The sequence below is a fragment of the Aquarana catesbeiana genome, linkage group LG04 (genome assembly GCF_042186555.1).
Source record: "Aquarana catesbeiana isolate 2022-GZ linkage group LG04, ASM4218655v1, whole genome shotgun sequence".
NCBI classification, from domain to species: domain Eukaryota; kingdom Metazoa; phylum Chordata; class Amphibia; order Anura; family Ranidae; genus Aquarana; species Aquarana catesbeiana.
In genome coordinates this window covers 66597097-66617081 of record NC_133327.1, presented here as the reverse complement: position 1 = coordinate 66617081, position 19985 = coordinate 66597097, and the positions used below count along the sequence as shown (strand labels likewise).

At 41.9% G+C, this 19985-nt stretch overlaps 1 protein-coding gene and 2 pseudogenes across 1 annotated transcript in view; 1 reads left to right on the top strand and 2 right to left on the bottom strand.

Annotated features, from left to right (window-relative positions):
- The window catches only part of LOC141139305 (protein eva-1 homolog C-like), a 419753-nt gene that overhangs the window by 62833 nt on the left and 336935 nt on the right, over positions 1 to 19985 (top strand). The gene's annotated exons all lie outside the window — the stretch shown is intronic.
- Positions 4426 to 6413, bottom strand: LOC141140377 (serine/threonine-protein kinase SBK1-like; annotated as a pseudogene).
- Positions 10637 to 19985, bottom strand: part of LOC141140374 (serine/threonine-protein kinase SBK1-like) — a 10649-nt pseudogene continuing 1300 nt past the window's right edge.

The window sequence follows — 19985 nt, the reverse complement described above, 5'->3', positions numbered from 1 at the left end:
TATAGTTGCTCATATTAGCCTGTGTGCTGCTGGCTTTAGTTGCTTAGGTTTTTTTTAATGCTAAACTCAATATTGTAACAAAAGGTAATCCAAGTATATATCTGAATAAGGTTCATAACAAGAATAAATGTCTCATCCCTATAGCAGAATATTGAAAAACTATCATACCATGTAGGACTTTGAAGGTGTCACAAATATCTTGGTTGAGTATAAACAATTCTTTACACTTTTTTATTTTATTACAATTCTGGAAAAAACAGCAGTTCTGTTTCAGAAGGAATTTCATACACCAGATTCTCAAATTTAAATCATTAAATGCATTAGTCAAAGGGGTACTTCTTGTATTCCTGATTCACAGCAGATGAGGTAGGACTGACAGTAATGTACAGTACATTATATACACACCATCATATACAGTGAGTGTGCCTTGCTCGGTTATGCAATCTTTCTGTATGAAAGTGTTCTTTGCTAAAGTAGAGCTAAAGGTAAAACTTTTTTCCAATTTTGGTTAGAGTAAAGCCCCGTACACACGGGATGAATGCCAATCGGCAACGGCCGGTTAAAAAAAAAAAAAATCAGCTGTGTGTATGTCGGTCTGTCCGACAGAAGCCAACCATTCGGCTGGCTTCTGTTGGGCGTGCATGCTGGAAAACCAGCAGCCGACTGATTCCAGATCAGTGCTCTCAGCCAATGGCAGAGGGCACTGATCGGAGGGTTCTGGTGGGGGGGGGGGGGGGTCATCCCCCTGTCAGAACACAACAGCCCAGTGGGGGAGATTGCTGGACTAACCTTGCATGGTTAGTAAAGTGGCTCAGACTGGAGCTGTCGGGTGTGGGGTGTTTTTTTTTTTTTTTTTTCTTGCAACCCGCTGGGTAGCACAAAAAAAAACTTATATTTTTGGGGGATGTATATTTTTAAACATTTTGCATACCACCAAAAGAAAGCTCTATTTGTGGGAAAAAAGGACGCCAATTTTGTTTGGGTGCAACGTTACATGACCGCGCAATTGTCGGTGGCGCATTTATAGCATATACAGAACATGCTACAGCAAAACTGACATTTCTAAAGCAAAAAAAATCCAATTTAAAAGAACTCTGTTATAATTTCCAGCAGCCGGCTATTAAAAATTAAACGGTGTGTGGTCTCCCCCAAAATCCATACCAGACCCTTATCCAAGCATGCAGCCTGGCAGGTCAGGATGGGCGACGACGAGCGAGTGCCCCCCCTGAACCATACCAGGCCACTTGCCCTCAACATGTTGGGGGGGGGGGGGGTTGGTGGGGGCCAAGGCCTATTCCCAACCACTCGGTGTCTGGAAGCCCCCTCCAACGAATACCCTTATGCATAATAATTATATCATGGTTTTGCGTCCCCTCTATAAAGGGAGAGGGGGAAGGGGGTTTAACCTGTTTGTTCTAAAGGCTTTTGTCTTCAAAACAAAGTAATAGGTAATCTAATAATTTTTACTTGTCGTCAGAACAGGAGGTGAGGGGAAATCTTCCAATGTGGACAGCTGTCCCATAACTCTGTGTATAGATTTTCTCCCATTTCCTGTTCCAGCTTCAAGATGAGAAGTAAGGAAAATCTGTGTAAGACTGTATCCAACAGTGTTTTAATCATCCCTTACTTTATGCAAAATTATCCAAGACTGTGACTTGTAGTAGAATAACTTATTTTTGGTCTTTCTAACTGGGCCAGCAATAACTTGGTGTAAGTTTGTTTTTTGTTTTTTTTGTTTTTTGTTTTATGTAATTTATGGAACCATTTATTCGTATTCCATTAAAACCGTTTCTATATATTTCCAGGATCCATAGGATGATATTAAAAAAAGTGCTGGAGTGTCATCAGCTTTGCTTTACTTATCCATGGCTGGATGATCGAGTGAAGAGATCTAGCAGGTCCAATTCCTGGCTGAACATATAGTAGTGTGAGCTTTCCAGAAAGCTGGAATGAGCCGAGAAAGCCTTCATGTTCAGTAAGAGTGGCATACACATGTTGCCATGCAGAAAGTTTTCTGCTCCTTTTTTCTACATTTTTAGGGCAACAAGTCTACCTGTTAAAGTGAAAAAAGTTGCTTTTAATGAGATTTGAGCATCCAAGGTACATGAATCAATGAATTTTCCATAGATTGGATGGGGTTTTTTTCACAATGTAGCCATCTTCTCTGGGCCCTTGCTAGCAGAGAGCTAGGTGGCTTCCCTTACAGCTACAGTGCCTTGCAAAAGTTTTCACCCCCCCCCTTGGCTTTTTACCGATGTTACATTACAGCCTTTAGTTCAATGTTTTTCTAATCTGAATTATATGCGATGGATCAGAACACAATAGTCTAAGTTGGTGAAGTAAAATTAGAAAAATATATACAAAAAACTATTTTTCAGAAATAAAAAACTGATAATTGGTATGTGCGTATGTATTCACCCCCTTTGTTATGAAGCCCATAAAAAGCTCTGGTGCAACCATTTACCTTCAGAAGTCACTTAATTGGTGAAATGTCCACCTGTGTGCAATCTAAGTGTCACATGATCTGTCATTACATATACACACCTTTTTGAAAGGCCCCAGAGGTTGCAACATTTAAGCAAGAGGCACCATTAACCAAACACTGCCATGAAGACCAAGGAACTCTCCAAACAAATAAGGGACAATGTTAAGTACAAGTCAGGTTTAGGTTATAAAAAATCCAAATCTTTGATCCCTAAAAGCACCATAAAATCTATCGTAACCAAATGGAAAGAACATGGCACAACTGCAAACCTGCCAAGAGACGGCTGCACACCAAAACTCACGGACTGGGCAAGGAGGGCATTAATCAGAGGCAGCACCCAAGGCCTAAGGTAACCCTGGAGGGGCTGCAGAGTTCCACAGCAGAGACTGGAGTATCTGTACATAGGACGACAATAAGCTGTATGCCGTACATAGAGTTGGGCTTTATGGCAGAGTGGCCAGAAGAAAGCCATTACTTTCAGCAAAAAATAAAATGGCATATTTTGAGTTTGTGAAAAGGCATGTGGGAGACTCCCAAAATGTATGGAGGAAGGTGCTCTGGTCATCAAAGAAAATGCTATGTCTGGCGCAAGCCCAACACATCACCCAAAGAACACCATCCCCACAGTGAAACATGGTGGTGGCAGCATTGTGCTGTGAGGATGTTTTTCAGCAGTCAGGACTGGGAAACTGGTCAGAGTTGAGGGAAAGATGGATGGTGCTAAATACAGGAATTTTCTTGAGCAAAATCTGTACCACTCTGTGTGATTTGAGGCTAGGACGGAGGTTCACCTTCCAGTAGGACAATGACCCCAAACACTGCTAAAGCAACACTTTAGTGGTTAAAGGGGAAACATGTAAATGTGTTGGAATGGCCTAGTCAAAGCCCAGACCTCAATCCAATAGAAAAGCTGTGGTCAGACTTAGATTGCTGTTCACAAGCGCAAACCATCCAACTAGAAGGAGCTGGAGCAGTTTTGCAAGGAGAAATGGGCAAAAACCCCAGTGGTAAGATGGTGCAAGCTTATAGAGTCTTATCCAAAGCGACTTGGAGCTGTGGTGTCCACAAAAGGTGGCTCTACAAAGTATTGACTTTAGGGGGTGAATAGTTATGCACATTGACTTTTTCAGTTACTTTGTCATTTGTTTGCTTCACAATAAAAAAAAAAATCAATTGTGGGCAAGTTCTGTAAATTAAATGATGCAAATCCTCCAAACAATCCATGTTAATTCCAGGCAACAAAACACGAAAAATGCCAAGGGGGTGAATACTTTTGCAAGGCACTGTAGGTCTAATGTTCCCTGAAAACGCCAAGTATCTGGGTTGTGGATAGGTGCCCATCACAGTTGATGGTCAAATCTGTTAAATATTTAGCTGCTTATGTGGCCCACTGTAACTACAGTATGTATGGCCAACTTAAATTAAATCTGCCAATTGCCATGCTTTCATACTGACCCTTCCAGATTAAGGATTCTAAAATTTTAATTGGAACAAGTATGCAGATAAGGACTTTGTAAAATATTAAGGCTTATGCTTTAGCATAACAGCCAATATCTAGCACCCTCAATGAGAGATTAAATACAGTGGCCTTTGTCTTTCTCATGGCAGGTTTATATTAAAACATGAAAAATGACTGATTCAAGAAATTGATCAGACAGTTTGGATTAGAAAGCCTTTTATTTTCTGTGGGAACATGGTGAGTTGAACTATTTAATTTTATATAACAATGTAATAGAAATAATGCGCTTCAACCATCCTGACACCATAACAACCATGGTGCCGTCATGATTGATGTGCCAACACCAGCCATTTCCTTGGAAAAAAAACGTGTTTTCTGGCAGCGCCCCTCCCGAGACTAGACTCTGGATCCACCCCTGATAGGTACTGCTGTTGCCTTTCAAAAGAAGCACTGTTTATTTGAACTAAAGCAAATTCAAGTGTCATTCATAATTCACAACAATGCATTCTATGTCACAATGATTTTCTATGATAATTGTACTGGAGGGAGACAATGAATACATTATTTCAATCTTGCTGTCCCATTTTACAACATCTTCCTCTATCTCCTGTTCCAGAAGATCGATGTTTTTTTGGGTTGCAGCTTCAAAGTTCCAAGGGAAATGAAGATAGCTTAGAACAACTCCTACTTGGTAGGATATGGAATAGATCCTGAACCCTCCTGTTAACGTTCTTAAACCATTTGGTGGTGGCATGTGGCCAATGTTGTTCTGCCAGTAAACAAACCTTTGAAACGATAGATTTTCAACCGGATAGTTTCCAGTGAGGATAACGTACAAAACACCAAGGGCCCAGATGTCAACACTAGGATCCACGACAATTGACTCTGTGGGCTTTAGTTTACAAAGTTCAGGAGACATGTACTGGTTGATGGGTGACATTGATGGAACAACAGTACCGACAAATTGAGTTAGTCCAAAGTCACTTAGTTTGACAGTATGACATCTCTTGTCCATAAGTAAAATATTATCTGGCTTCAGGTCCCTATGCACCAGTTTTTTACTGTGCATGTATTCAAGAGCCTGGGTGATCTGTAATGCACAGCGTTTAACCAGCTTTTCTGGAATTCCCACCTGGAAAAGTTAAAACTATTATATGAAATTCATGTGAAATATCACATTTATACAATATTAATTTCTAAATCTGCAAATGGAATTACATGTTAACATGAGTGCAATTAATCTAAAATATGTCAGCAATGTAGGAAAGATGGGAGGTCTAAGTGATTTAACATTTTACCTGCATCTTAAAAACTTTGACTACCCTTTCCTATAGAGTGGTGAAGCATTACAACTTATGTCATGTTATTGTTTCCTATATCCCCCCTTGGAAGTGAGGTGGTAGTGGAGGAATGCAACTGCCTCAATTTGTTTTTGACTCTATTACTTTCTGCTTCAAAGTCGTTCTAAAGCCTTAAAGGATAAGTTCACCTTTCGTTACATATTACAGACCGGCCCCCGCACATTCCCGATCCCCGCTGTGACAGCTAATGGGGTTCTTCTCCCTCCCCGCTAGCTGTCACAATTTAAAAAAAAAAAAGTGGCCGAGAGGGGCTCTGCTTGCCCGGCCATGTCACTGATTGACAGGGCTCTGTGCATGGATAACTACAAGGCCCGGCAGCCTTTGCGGCTGTTGGCTTGTAGTTTTCAATGAACTACCACAATGCTGTGAAGTACAGTGATAGTTCATTCATGTTTCCTGTCAGATTGTATCTGCTTACCTGTACGGGATGTACCAGCAAGCAGAGACACTGGCTCTGCTGGAGACCTGCATCGCACCAGCGATCTGCTGATTGCTGGTGCAATGCTTTACAGGCTCCAAAAAATTTTCACTTTTTTTTTTTTTTTTTTTTTTTACCTGCAAAAATGTGTGTGTGTGTGTGTGTGTTTTTTTTTTTTTTTTTTTTTTTTTTTTTGGAAAACGTGAACTTAACCTTTTTAAGGTTTTACACCTTCGAACATTTCTATGCATGAAGGTGCAAAACCTTCTGTGCTGCAACTTCATCTTCATGATGGGATTAAGAAAGATCTTGCCCAGAGAATGTAGACTGCAGAAAATAACTGACAGGGATTTTTACCCATCCTTATTTCTTTGCAACCGGGCCAACATTACTTGGTATAAATGTTTGCAATTTACAGAATGTACCCTTGACAAAACACCAGTTATGTATGTATGTTTCTTCATTAGCTTTATTTTACTTGCGCTTGGCTGGATGATCGAGTGAAGTGATCCAGCAGGTGCTAATTCCTGGCTGAACACATAGTGGTCTGAGGCTTCCAGAGGGCTTGAATAAGTAGAGATGAAGCCCTGGTGTCCAGTAAGAGAGTGAAATGCACACTTCATGCAAAAACTCTTCTCGTTTGGTTAGTTCCTTTTTCACCATTTTTAGGGCAACAAGTCTACCTGTTAAAGAGAAAAAATAAATTGATTTACAAATAAGTATTGTACATCAGAATCTTAGATGTTCAAATCTTGAGTCCATTAATTTTACATAGACTGGATGGTTGTCTTCAACGTGTAGTCAGCTCCTCTGAGCCTTTGTTAGCAGTGTGTTATAGAGCCACTGTCAGCTGAAGCTGTCGTTTTTTTTTTTTTTTTTTTTTTTTTTTTGTGCAACCCTCTGGGTAGCACAAAAAAAAAACTGTTAGTGTGTACCCGGCTTAAGGGATAGTTCTATCGACTGTTCCTCCAAACACGGGGAGTCCCTGAATGTCACCAGAACTGGTTCCTCCATTGGAAGATTTTCTCTCTATTCCTTCTTTTTTTTTTTTTTTTTTTTTTGGCAACAAATTTTAGGATTTTCTTTCATTTTCGCTGTCAGTGATAACTGCCAACAGGACCAATAGAGTGAATCTCCCTAATGGGGGGCACAAGCAGGAATAATAACCTGACAGGTGTTTTAAACTCTACACTCTATATTGGTTATTAAGATGGGTACATACACTTGGTGACATATGGACTTGGTAACCTTTTGGCCATTTTTAGGCTACCAAATTATCTAAATGGTTGCACATATAAGAATATGACTTGTATGATGGGGTTTTTATTTGATTTTTAATTTTTGAATAGATTATGGTATCTTTTTGTAACATGGGTTTGCATGGTTTTGTTTTCATAAGATATTCAGCTGTGAATTGAACTGAGAAGTAGACATACAGTATATGTGAATCTCATTGTACAACGCAGATTATTTACCAGTCTTAGTGTAACACTGCAGCTAATGTTCTAGCTGCTTTTGTCTGTATTCAAAATTTAATCACTGCACAGGTCTGACAACCAAAGTTCTTCAGGAGTCGTTTTATATCTATTGTTTGCTAGTGAAACCTGAAGGTGTAAATGGTAAAGTTGTGCTCAATTCATATGTATGCTCAGTACACAACCCAAGGGCAGGGTTAGAACTTTAATCAACTTCGATTTAGTTATGCAGGTAAAAAGCTGTTTGAGCATTGTTACAAGTTGAAGCAAAAAAAATGCTCCCTTTCAGGGACATATCTAATAAAGAAAAAAATAATGTGCTTAGGAACCATTTGGATTAGACAAACTGATAATTACTAATGTGCTACTTGTTGGCCAATTTTACTTTTTTTTTTTTTTTTTTTTTTTTTATTTTGTTATAAAAAAATCTGGAAGCTCTTTGTATTGCAATGAGTAATTCCAATGGTTCCACTTGCCAATTGTTGCATCCTAGAATCCTTGCACAACCCTGTCAACACGTCACACTGAATATGGCCTAATGCTGGCCATATACTTGGTCAATTCTTTAGCAATTTCAACAAGCGAATAAACCAAGGAAATCTACCTTCAGTGTTTTTAAACTGCAGCTGATGATAGAAATTCTTAGAATTCAAGCAAATTGTTGAAATTGCAAGAAAATAGTTTCGCCAAAACAAAGGATTGTAACCCTAAGACAGCAGACATAAGATTGTAAGCTCTTCTGAGCAGGGCCCTCTTAATCCTCTTGTATTTTATTGTATTATAACTGTATTGTCTCCCTTTTTTATTGTAAAGCGCTGTGTAAACTGTTGGCGCTATATAAATCCTGTATAATAATAATAATTTGTCTTGAATAGTCAAAAACAATACTGTTCCAAGGCTGGAGGACCCACCAAATGAGAATCTTGCCATGAAGGTGTGTAAATGAAAGCACCATTTCTGACCACCACGCAGCATACAGTGCTGAGAGAACATTGCTGTAAAAGTTTCATCAGTCCAATCAGCTCAATATTTTTTGTCTGTCACTGGGTGTATTCAAGCGCAAGTGGTTGCAAGGAATGGACATCAGGTACCCCTTTTGATGTGCCTGTGCTCAAGATTCTTAGAAATTTACCTGCACGAGAATCAAACATCTAAATTGATGCCCGACTGCCTTTGTCAAGACTATGCTAGGGGTTCAACAGACCATCCACTAGTGTGGATGGTCTGCTGAACCCTAGAATAGTCACCCCCTAGTGTTAACCCCTTCCCTGCCAGTGCCATTTTTACAGTAATCAATGCTTTTTTTATAGCACTGATTGCTGTATAAATGCCGATGGTCCCCAAAATGTGTCAAAATTGTCTGTGTCCACCATAATGTCACAGTCCCGATTAAAAATCGCAGATTGCCACCATTACTAGTAAAAACAAAAAAAATTTCATAATAAAAAAAGCCATAAAACATTCCCCTATTTTGTAGATGCTATAACTTTTGTGCAAACCAATCAATATGCACTTATTGATAAAATATATATATATATATATATATATATATTTTTTTTTGTTTTGGATGCAACGTTGCATGACCGCAATTGTCAGTTAAAGCGACGCAGTGCCGTATCGCAAAAAGCGCTCTTGTAAGGAAGGGGGTAAAATCTCCCGGGGCTGAAGCAGTTAATGTGACACGTTTGTAGCATATACAGAACATGCTACAGCAAAACTGACATTTCTAAAGAGAAAAATCCCATTTAAAATAACTCACGGTTATTTATTCTGGCACCCGGCTATTAAAAAAATGTAAAAATAAAATGGCATGTGGTCTCCCCCAAAATCCATACCAGACCCTTATCCAAGCATGCAGCCTGGCAGGTCAGGATGGGGGACGACAACGAGTAAGTGCCCCCCCCCCCCTCTTGAACCATACCAGGCCATATGTCCTCAACATGGGGGGGGGGTTGGTGGGGACAAAGGCCTATTCCCAGCCACTCTGGGCTGTGGTTGTTGGGGCCTTGGGGTGGGGGGCTTATCGGAGTCTGGAAGCCCCCTTTAACGAATACCCTTCTGCATAATAATTATATCATGGTCTTGCGTCCCCTCTATAAAGGGAGAGGGGGAAGGGGGTTTAACCTGTTTGTCCTGATGGCTTTTGTCTTCAAAACAAAGTAATAGGTAATCAATTTTTTAGTTGTCATCAGAACAGGAGGTGAGGGGTAATCTTCCAATGTGGACAACTGTCCCATAACTCTGTATAGATTTTCTCCCATTTCCTGTTCCAGCTTCAAGATGAGAAGGAAAATCTGTAAGACTGTATCCAACAGTGTTTTAATCATCCCTTACTTTATGCAAAATTATCCAAGGTGGGAGAGTGAAAAGTGACCATTGTGTACAATGGCCGGCCCTCCGGCCAGGATTAAAAATTTCCCCTGGTCCCAGCCAAAAGGCTTGGCCCAAGAGGCAGGTGTGAAAAACGTGTGTAGTGGTGAAGTAGCCATTGGATGGTTTGACAGTTTGGTTGAGAGCACAACCAATGGTAGTGTAACATTTCTGGCACATGCTGAAAATGAAACTGTTTTATGGATGGGTTTACTTCCGCTTTAAAATACAAGAAGAATCAGTGGGTCGTGCTCATTATAGCTTATAATTCACAAGGGAGGGTCACGTGATACAAGAGATAATGTGGGGTTGTGCTGATGGAGAAAATTTAAATTACAGTTGTTAGATAGAAATAAGATGGGCTGACTGAGCTAATAGTAAATATATGAAATTGTAAAAGGTTAGTTGGAGGCTGGATAGGCTTCTCTAAGGAGATGGGTTCTCATTAAAGCTAAGGGGATACCCCAGGGCTTGCACCTTTTTAACAACCTCCACATATCCATCCTGATCAATTCTGTTTACAAATCATTTAAATCATTTTAAAATTGTTTTATGAAGTTCCCTGCCTAAACTGACTTAAAGTGCCTTGCAATAGTATTTACTCCCCTTGGCATTTTTTGTGTTTTGTTGTCTCACAACCTGGAATTAACATGGATTTGTTTGAGGATTTGCATCATTTAATTTGGTGGCAGGCGATGTGGCAAGTGACACGCTCAGGGCTCCCACTGATTCTGCATTATGGCGAGTTGAACTATTTAATTTTATAACAATGTAATAATAGAAATAATGCGCTTCAATCACCCTGACACCATAACAACCATGGTGCTGTCATGATTGAAGCGCCAACACCAGCCATTTCCCCCCAAAAAAACGTATTTTCTGGCAGTGCCCCTCCCGAGATTAGAATCTGAATCTGCCCCTGATAGGTACTGCTGTTGCCTTTCAAAAGAAGCGCTGTTTGAACTAAAGCAAATTCAAGAGTCATTCATAATCATTCACAACAATGCATTCTATGTCACCATGATTTTATATGATAATGTATTCATTGTCTGTCTCCCTCCAGTACAATTATTTCAATCTCGCTGTCTCCTGTTGCATCTTTTTTTCCTCTTTTTCCTGTTCCAGAAGATCAATGTCTTTTTGGGTTGCATCTTCAAAGTTCCAAGGAAAATTAAGATAGTTTAGTACAACTTTTACTAGGTTCCTGCAGCTGGGGTCTTGGCCAAAAAGTACATGAAATAAATCCTGAACCCTCCTGTTAACCTTCTTCCAACCATTTGGTGGTGGCATATGGCCAATGATGTTCTGCCAGTAAACAAACCTTTGAAACGATAGATTTTCAACCAGAGCCATTTGCCACGGAAAGTTTCCAGTGAGGAGAACGTACAAAACACCAAGGGCCCAGATGTCAACACTAGGATCCACGACAATTGACTCAGTGGGCTTTAGTGTACAAAGTTCAGGAGACATGTCCTGGTTGATATTGATGGAACAACAGTTGAGTTAGTCCAAAGTCACTTAGTTTGACATTATGACATCTCTTGTCCATAAGTAAGATATTATCTGGCTTCAGGTCCCTATGCACCAGTTTTTTACTGTGCATGAATTCAAGAGCCTGGGTGATCTGTAATGCACAGCGTTTAACCAGCTTTTCTGGAATTCCCAACTGGAAAAGTTAAAAAGATTATATGAAATTCATGTGAAATATCACATTTTATACAATTTCTAAATCTGCAAATAAAATTACATGTTAACATGATTGCAATTAATCTAAAATATTTCAGCAATGTAGGAAAGATGGAAGGTCTAAGTGATTTTAAATTTTACCTGCATCTTAAAAACTTTGACTACCCTTTCCCATAGAGTGGTGAAACATTACAACTTATGTCATGTTATTATTTCCTATATCCCCCCTAGGAAGTGAGGTGGTAGTGGAGGGATGCAACTGCCTCTATTTGTTGATTTTTGTCTCTGAAGCAGAAGGTAATGGTTAAAGTGGTTCTAAAGCCTTAAAGGATAAGTTCACCTTTCGTAACATGTTACACAGACCAGCCCTCGCACAATTCCGATCCCCGCTGTGCCAGGTTCTTCTCCCCCCATGCTAGCTGTCACAATTTTTAAAAAAGTGGCCGAGCGGGGCTCTGCTTGCTCGGCCATGTCACTGATTGACAGGGCTCTGTGCATGGAAAGCTTCAAGGCCCGGCAGCCTTTAAGGCTGTTGGCTTGTAGTTTTCAATGACCTACCAAAGTGCTGTGAAGCACAGTGATAGTTCATTCATGTTTCCTGTCAGACTGTATCTGCTTACATGTACGAGATGTACCGGCAAGCAGATACACTGGCTCTGCTGGAGACCTGCATGGCACCAGTGATCTGCTGATGGCTGGTGCAATGGTTTACAAGCTCCGAAAATTAAAATGTGTTCACATTTTTTTTTACCTGCAAAAAAAAGTGCATTCCTTTTATTTTTTTTGTAAAATGTGAACTTATCCTTTTAAGGTTTTACACCTTCGAACATTCTATGCATGAAGGTGCAAAACCTTCTGTGCTTCAACTTCATCTTCATGATGGGATTAAGAAAGATCTTGCCCAGAGAATGTAGACTGCAGAAAATAACTGACAGGGATTTTTACCCTTCCTTATTTCTTTCCAACCGGGCCAACATTACTTGGTACAAATGTTTGCAACTTACAGAAAGTAACTGGTGTTTTGTCATGGGTACAATTTATTTCCAGGATCCCTAGGGGTGTGTGTGTGTGTGTGTGTGTATATGTATAGTCAGCTACTTCATTAGCTTTATTTTACTTACACTTGGCTGGATGATCGAGTGAAGCGATCCAGCAGGTGCTAATTCCTGGCTGAACACATAGTGGTCTGAGGCTTCCAGAGGGCTTGAATAAGTAGAGATGAAGCCCTTGTGTCCAGTAGGATAGAGTGAAATGCACACTTCATGCAAAAACTCTTTTCGTTTGGTTCCTTTTTTCACCATTTTTAGGGCAACAAGTCTACCTGTTAAAGAGAAAAAAATAAATTGATTTACAAATAAGTATTGTACATCAGAATCTTAGATGTTCAAATCTTGAGTCCATTAACGTTACTTAGACTGGATGGTTTTCTTCAACATGTAGTCAGCTCCTCTAAGCCTTTGTTAGCAGTGTGTTATAGAGCTATCCATGCAGCTGGATCTATTGTCCTCTGTATATGCAAAATATGAGGGGAATAGGGATAGTTGCTGAAGGTATCCTACTCAGCCCTCCAAGGGGAAATGAACTATCTTGGTACCGACCACAAAATTCAATTTAAGATAAAATATTTATTACATATAAAAACATATATAACCACTTCAAAATCAAAACAATTGTCCTCTGTAAATGCTAAGTATCTGGGTTGTACATGGAGGACCATCAGTTGTTAAAATCTGTTACCTGCGTATGTGGCTCACTGTAAAGCCCCATACACATGATAGGACTTTGTACAAACTTTCCCTTGGATTTTTGTACAAAGGGCGTTGCCCAAAAGTTTGTATTGCATACAGATGACAGGACTTTTCGAGCCAACTTTCACCATATCACGTGGTTTTTCAGCTCTTTACCACCACCCTTTGGTCAACTTCTGTATTGTCTGATATTGTGTGAATCTCGCCACTTTTATTGGCGAGATTGACACCTTGCGAGCCAGGTTGACACTGGTGCGGGGATCCGACTTGGATCCCCGCCAATGCCAGGCACAGTGTTTGGTATGAATCCTGAGGGGGGAACGCCGCGCCAAATTTTAATAAAAAAAAAAACTGGCATGGGTTCCCCTCCAGGGGCATACCAGGCCCTTAGGTCTGGTATGGATATTAAGAGGAACCCCCTACGCCGAAAAAAACGGCGTGGGGTCCCCCCCAATCCATACCAGACCCTTATCTGAGCATGCAGCCTGGCCGGTCAGGAAAGGGGGTGGGGACGAGCGAGCGCCCCCCCCCCCCCCCCGAGCCGTACCAGGCCGCATGCCCTCAACATGGGGGGGTGGATGCTTTGGGGGAGGGGGGAGCCCTTCGGGCCCCCCCCACCCCAAAGCACCTTGTCCCCATGTTGATGAGGACAAGGGCCTCTTCCCGACAACCCTGGCCGTTGGTTGTCGGTGTCTGCAGGCGGGGGGGCTTATCAGAATCCGGAAGCCCCCTTTAATCAGGGGGCCCCCGGATCCCGGCCCCCCACCCTATGTGAATGAGTAGGGGGTACATCGTACCCCCTACCCATTCACCTAGGGAAAAAAGTGTCAAACACAGTACAGATTTTTAAAGTAATTTTATTAGGCAGCTCCGTGGTCCTCTTCCGACTTCGGGGGTCTGCATCTTCTGCCGGCTCCACCGCTATCTTCTGGCGCTCTTTTGCCAGCAGTGGCCCGGACTTCTGGATAGTCTTCTTCCCTTTCCTCTTCTCTTCCAGAGGTGTTGACACGACGCGCTCTCCAGCCGGAATGCTCTCTGTGCGCTCCGCAACGGACTTATATAGGCGGTGACCCCGCCCCCCTATGACATCACAGTCCCGGGGCATGCTGGGACTGTGAGGTCATATGGGGGCGTGGTCATAGGATGACATGACTACGCCCCCTTATGATCTCAGTCCCAGCATGCCCCGGGACTGTGATGTCATAGGGGGGCGGGGTCACCGCCTATACAAGTCCGTTGCGGAGCGCACAGAGAGCATTCCGGCTGGAGAGAGCATCGTGTCAACCTCTCTGGAAGAGAAGAGGGAAGAAGACGATCCAGAAGTCCGGGCCACCCCTGGCAAAAGGGCGCCAGAAGATGCGGACGCGGGAGAAGACGCCGGAGAGCCCCCCGAAGTCGGAAGAAGACCCCGGAGCTGCCTAATAAATTGCTTTAAAAATCTGTGTACTGTTTTTTTTTTTTGTTTTTTTTTTTTTTGACACTTTTTTTCCCTAGGTGAATGGGTAGGGGTATGATGTACCCCATACTCATTCACATAGGGTGGGGGGGCGGTATCCGGGGGTGCCCTTATTAAAGGGGGCTTCCGGATTCCAATAAGCCCCCCTGCCCGCAGACCCCGACAACCAATGGCCAGGGTTGTCGGGAAGAGGCCCTTGTCCTCATCATGGGGACAAGGTGCTTTGGGGTGGGGGGCCCGCAGGGTGCCCCCCTCCCCCAAAGCACCCACCCCCCCATGTTGAGGGCATGCGGCCTGGTACGGCTCAGGAGGGGGGGGCGCTCGCTCATCCCCACCCCCTTTCCTGACCGGCTGGGCTGCGCGCTTGGATAAGGGTCTGGTATGGATTGCGGGGGGACTCCACGCCGTTTTTTCAGTGTAGGGGCTTCTCCTTAAAATCCATACCAGACCGAAGGGCTTGGTATTCCCCAGAGGGGAATACCCTCTCGCGCCCGCCGCAGTAGGAAAATGTGTTTTTCCTATTGCAGCTAGCGCGAGATGTACAGTACCCTGCCGCCAAGAACCAGCACGATCCGATCGCGCTGGAAACATTCTCACGGCTGCGTACTGTATTTTGTACAAAAGTCCGATGGCTTTGTGTACACACGATCGGACTTTGCTCCATCGGACTTTTGTTGCAGGAAAGTTTGTCCGTTCGCACAGCCAACAAAAGTCCGATGGAAACTGAAAAAGTTTGTCCGATGGAGCGTACACACGGTCGGATGTTGCTCCAAAACAGCTCATTTGCATGTTTGTTGTCAAAGTCAGATCGTGTGTACGGCCCTTCACTGCCTATGACATGACCGAAAGCAAAAATGTCATGAGAGAAACAGGAAGGTTGTTATTGGTAAGCTCCTCTTCAAAATGCCAATTTCTTGGCTGTCATGTTGTACCCTCCAAATGGAATATACAGTGTATATAGAATCACTGACTTGTATCATGTATGCAAATATGGACTTTGTTAAAAATATTAAGGCTTTCTCTTTGGCTTAACTAGCACAATTGAGAAATTGAGACAGGTTGAATGAAAGGCTCTTATTTTCTGGGGAGGCAATGCCAGTTTCCTAATTTGAGTTTTGTCCTGTTCTTAATCAGCACTGACAAGATAGGAAGAACTGGTTTGATCTTTGTGCATTATGGTCTTTAACCCAAACTTCTGTAACAAAGCCCATATGTCTAATAAGGTGACCACTTTTTTTTTTTTAGTAAAGATTCAAATGTTTTTGTTATGTGTTCTATAGGTTCAAACAATTGGGCAAATTATTAATACTAATACAGTATATAGTAGGTGCTGCTACCTCCCAGTGTTATAATGTGGATTTACCACCGGTGCTCTGGCAGAGGCAGCAAGATAGCAGAGTAAACAATGGAGTATCGGCTTTTCTAAATAAGAAATACTCTTTGTAATTATTTATTGAAGAGAATTCACTTACCCGTTTCCCTGTCTACAGCCCTCCACAACTTTACCATAAGTACCCTCGACAAGCTGTTCCAGGATTTCATATTCTTCTTCACCACATTTTTTTTTCTTTCAATCCCACAAGTTGAGTAGGCTGCCGTTTTGAATATGGTGATATCAGGCTTTCTCTGCACATAAGAGCACAACATTTTTATGTAAAGACTTTTTGCTCAAAATTCTTTATAAATGTGTTTCAGATGTTGCATTTACTTTCTTTTTGAAAAGAAAACAAAAATACCAGCAATATAGTAAAGATAAATTTAGAAGACTAGCCTTGCCTAGACACAGAATGGACAGCTAGAGTAGAAGTTCAAAGTAGATTGAGTTACTGCAAAAGTTGATAAAATGGCTTCTGCAAGGTCCAGTCTTAGAAAGATCTTGAAAACACTAAGTGGATATCTGTGGTCTACAGATTATCTTTGTCTTTTTTATAGAGAAAATTAGACCGGTGCCAAGCCAGGAAGCTACAAACCTTCATAAGGCCTCATTCACACGAAGTGGACTCCATTTCCACGGAGCCCGCCTCGGTCCGCCTGCTCAGCGGGAGATCTGTCCATTGATCTCCGCTGAGCCGGTGGATGACAGGTCCCTCTCTGCTCACTGAGCGGGGAGGGGCTTGTCAGGCGCCGCTGCTGCCTATGGAGGGATCGGATGAAAACTGACAGCATGTCCGTTTTCATCAGATCTCATCCGATCCGCCAGCGACGGATCTGGTCGTAGGGCCATCCGTCTGCTTTTTGCGGATCGGACCGGGTCGGATGTCAGCGGACATGTCTCCGCTGACATCCGTCAATCCATAGGCTAACATGGTGCTCCCGTTCAGGTCCGCCGTCAAAACTGACAGGCGGACCTGAACGGTCCGATGGTTTGAAAGGGGCCTTAGAATGCAAATTGAAGCATCACCTGAACTTGACAAATCAATGTGACTCCTTTTGTGATTGTGTCTACAGTGTAAACAGGTTCCCATCACAGTGAGTAGCAGGGAGTGGACATGTCGTCTTTATTTTCACTGTTTTCAGATTGGTAATGTTGACAACAATTGAACCTCTGAGGGCGTTTGACATGCTCAGATTAAAACTTCTGTAGTAAAAAGGGGTTTTAAAAGTAAAACATGTTAGATTTTATGCTTTACTTACTTTATGGGATCAGGCAATAATTAGATCATCTTTGAGGTGATCAAGGCGAAAACTATAGCTCTATGCAAATTGGTATTGTAGATAAAATCCACTATTGGTTACAAATGACTACTTCTCCCTACACCAGTCTTGGTTTTAGATATCTTCTGTTCTAATAATTTTTTGGACCTCTTAATCTATAAAATTTCATAAACCATTTTATTACCATAGCGTCACTCCTAATATGTTGTACTACTGAATGCGTTGTAATATCTATAGTTGTTGCTCAGATTAGCCTGTGTGCTGCTGGCTTTAGTTAGTTGCTTAGGTTTTTTTAATGCTAAAACTCAATATTGTAACAAGGTAATTCAAGTATATATCTGAGTAAAGTAATTTTGTACACCAGATTCTCAAATTTAAATCATTAAATGCATTAGTCAAAGGGGTACTTCTTGTATTCCTGATTTACAGCAGATGAGGTAGGACTGGCATGTACAGTACATTATATACACACCATCATATACAGTGAATGTGCCTTGCTCGGTTATGCAATCTTTTTGTATGAAAGTGTTCTTTGCTAAAGTAGAGCTAAAGGCAAAACTTTTTTCCAATTTTGGTTAGAGTAAAGCCCCGCACACACGGGACGAATATCAATCGACAACGGCCGGTTAAAAGTAAAGCGGCTGTCATTCGGTCCATGTTTATGTCTGTCTGACAGAAGCTGGCCGTTTGACTGGCTTCTGTCAAACGTGCATGCTGGAAAACCAGCAGCCGACTGATTCCCAATCAGCGCTCTCAGCCAATGGCAGAGTGCTGATCGGAGTGTTCAGGTGGGGGGGGTTGGGGGGCCATCCCCTGTCAGAACACAAGTCCAGTGGGGGAGATTGCTGGACTTACATGGTTAGTAAAGTGGCTCTGAATGGAACTGTCGTTTTTTTTTTTTTTTTTTTTCCCGCTGGGTAGCACAAAAAAAACTGTTAGTGTGTACCCGGCTTAAGGGATAGGTCTATTGACTGTTACTCCAAAGATGGAGTCCCTGAATGTCACCAGAACTGGTGCCTCCGTTAGAAGATTCTCTCTCCTATTCCTCTTTTGGTGACAAATTTTAAGATTTTCTTTCATTTTCGCTGTCACTGATAACTGCCAACAGGACAAATAGAGAGTGAATCTCTCTAATGGGAGGCACAAGCAGGAAAAATAACCTGACAGGTGTTTTAAACTCTTTACACTCTATATTAATTATTAGGATGGGTACATACATTTGGTTACTTAATGACTTATGGCCTTGATAACCTTTTGGCCAATTTTAGACTACCAAATATCTAAATAGTTGCACATGTAAGAATATGAATTGTATGATGGGGTTTTTATATGATTTTAATTTTTGAATAAAGATTATGGTATCAACATGGGTTTGCATGGTTTTGTTTTCACAAGATATTCAGCTGTGAATTGAACTGAGAAGTAGACCTACAGTATATGTGAATCTCATTGTACAACTCAGATTATTTCCCAGTCTTAGTGTAAAATATCACATCTGCAATAACTTATATAAAAGTGAATTACCCTTAAAGGGGTTGTAAAGGTATACATTTTTTCACCTATGCATTAAGGTGAAAAAACTTTTGATAATACCGCCGCACCCAACCCCCCCCCCCCCCCCCGTTTTACTTACCTGACACCTCGAAACTCGGCCGCTCGTTCCCGACCTCCATTCAGCCGATCAGCCTGGTTGCTGATTGGCTATGGTGGATGGATTGAAAGCAGTGCAGCCATTGGCTCGCGCTGCTGTCAATCACATCCAATGACGCGGCGCGCCGAGGGCGGGGCCGAGTGATACAGCGAGCGGCTATAGCCGCCGGCTGTATCACGGGAGCGCGCCCACAATAACTAACCACCATGCAAGGGAGCTCGCATTAAGGTGGTTAGTTATTGCGGGGAGGAGCTGAGACAGCCGCCGAGGGACCCCAGAAGAGCAGGTTCGGGGCCACTCTGTGCAGAACGAGCTGCACAGTGAAGGTAAGTATAACATGTTTGTTATTTTTAGAGAAAAAAAAAAATTACCTTTACAACCCCTTTTAAAGCAGTGTAGTTGAGTCATTTTAACACTGCAGCTAATGTTCCAGCTGCCTTTGTCTGTGTTCAAAATTTAATCACTGCACAGGTCTTGACAACAAGTTCTTCGGGAGTCGTTTTGTATCTATTGTTCATTTTTGCTAGTGAAACCTGAAGGTGTAAATGGTAAAGTGCTCAATTCATATGTATGCTCAGTACACAACCCAAGGGCAGGGTTAGAAAACTTTAATCAACTTTGATTTAGTTATGCAGGTAAAAAGCTGTTTGAGCATTGTTTGTTACAAGTTGAAGCAAAAAAAAATGCTCCCTTTCAGGGAAACAAAGACAAAAAACGAAGTGCTTAGAAACCATTTGGCAAAAACAGAACGGAATGAGAAATTCCAAAACGGTATTCTTCAAAGAGCATTCATAAATGGGACTAACAGTTTTATTCTCCATACAAAAATTAGAAACATTTACATGTGATGTAATTTAATAACCCTCCTCCAAAAACATTTAGTTAAAATTAAGACAACAAAGGGTCTTAAAGAGACATCTGTGTCTATCACAATCAGCCACACATGTCTAGCACTCCATAAACGTAACACACACTCTGAAGAGTGATTCAGGGTATAGCCTGAAGCGATCTTGTAGACACTCAGATCAACTGGCCGCTTTAGAAAGGGAGTTATCAAAGTATAGGCGGAATAGTCCTGCTAGGTCTTCACTCGAGCATAATTGGCGTGGGCTGTCGTATGCAGCAAAGTTAATCTATCAGCCATAAAGAGACACGAGTGTGAAGTGATTAATGTGGAGCGTGGTGAGTTAGATAGGGAATGGCAAAGGGCAAGGAAACAAA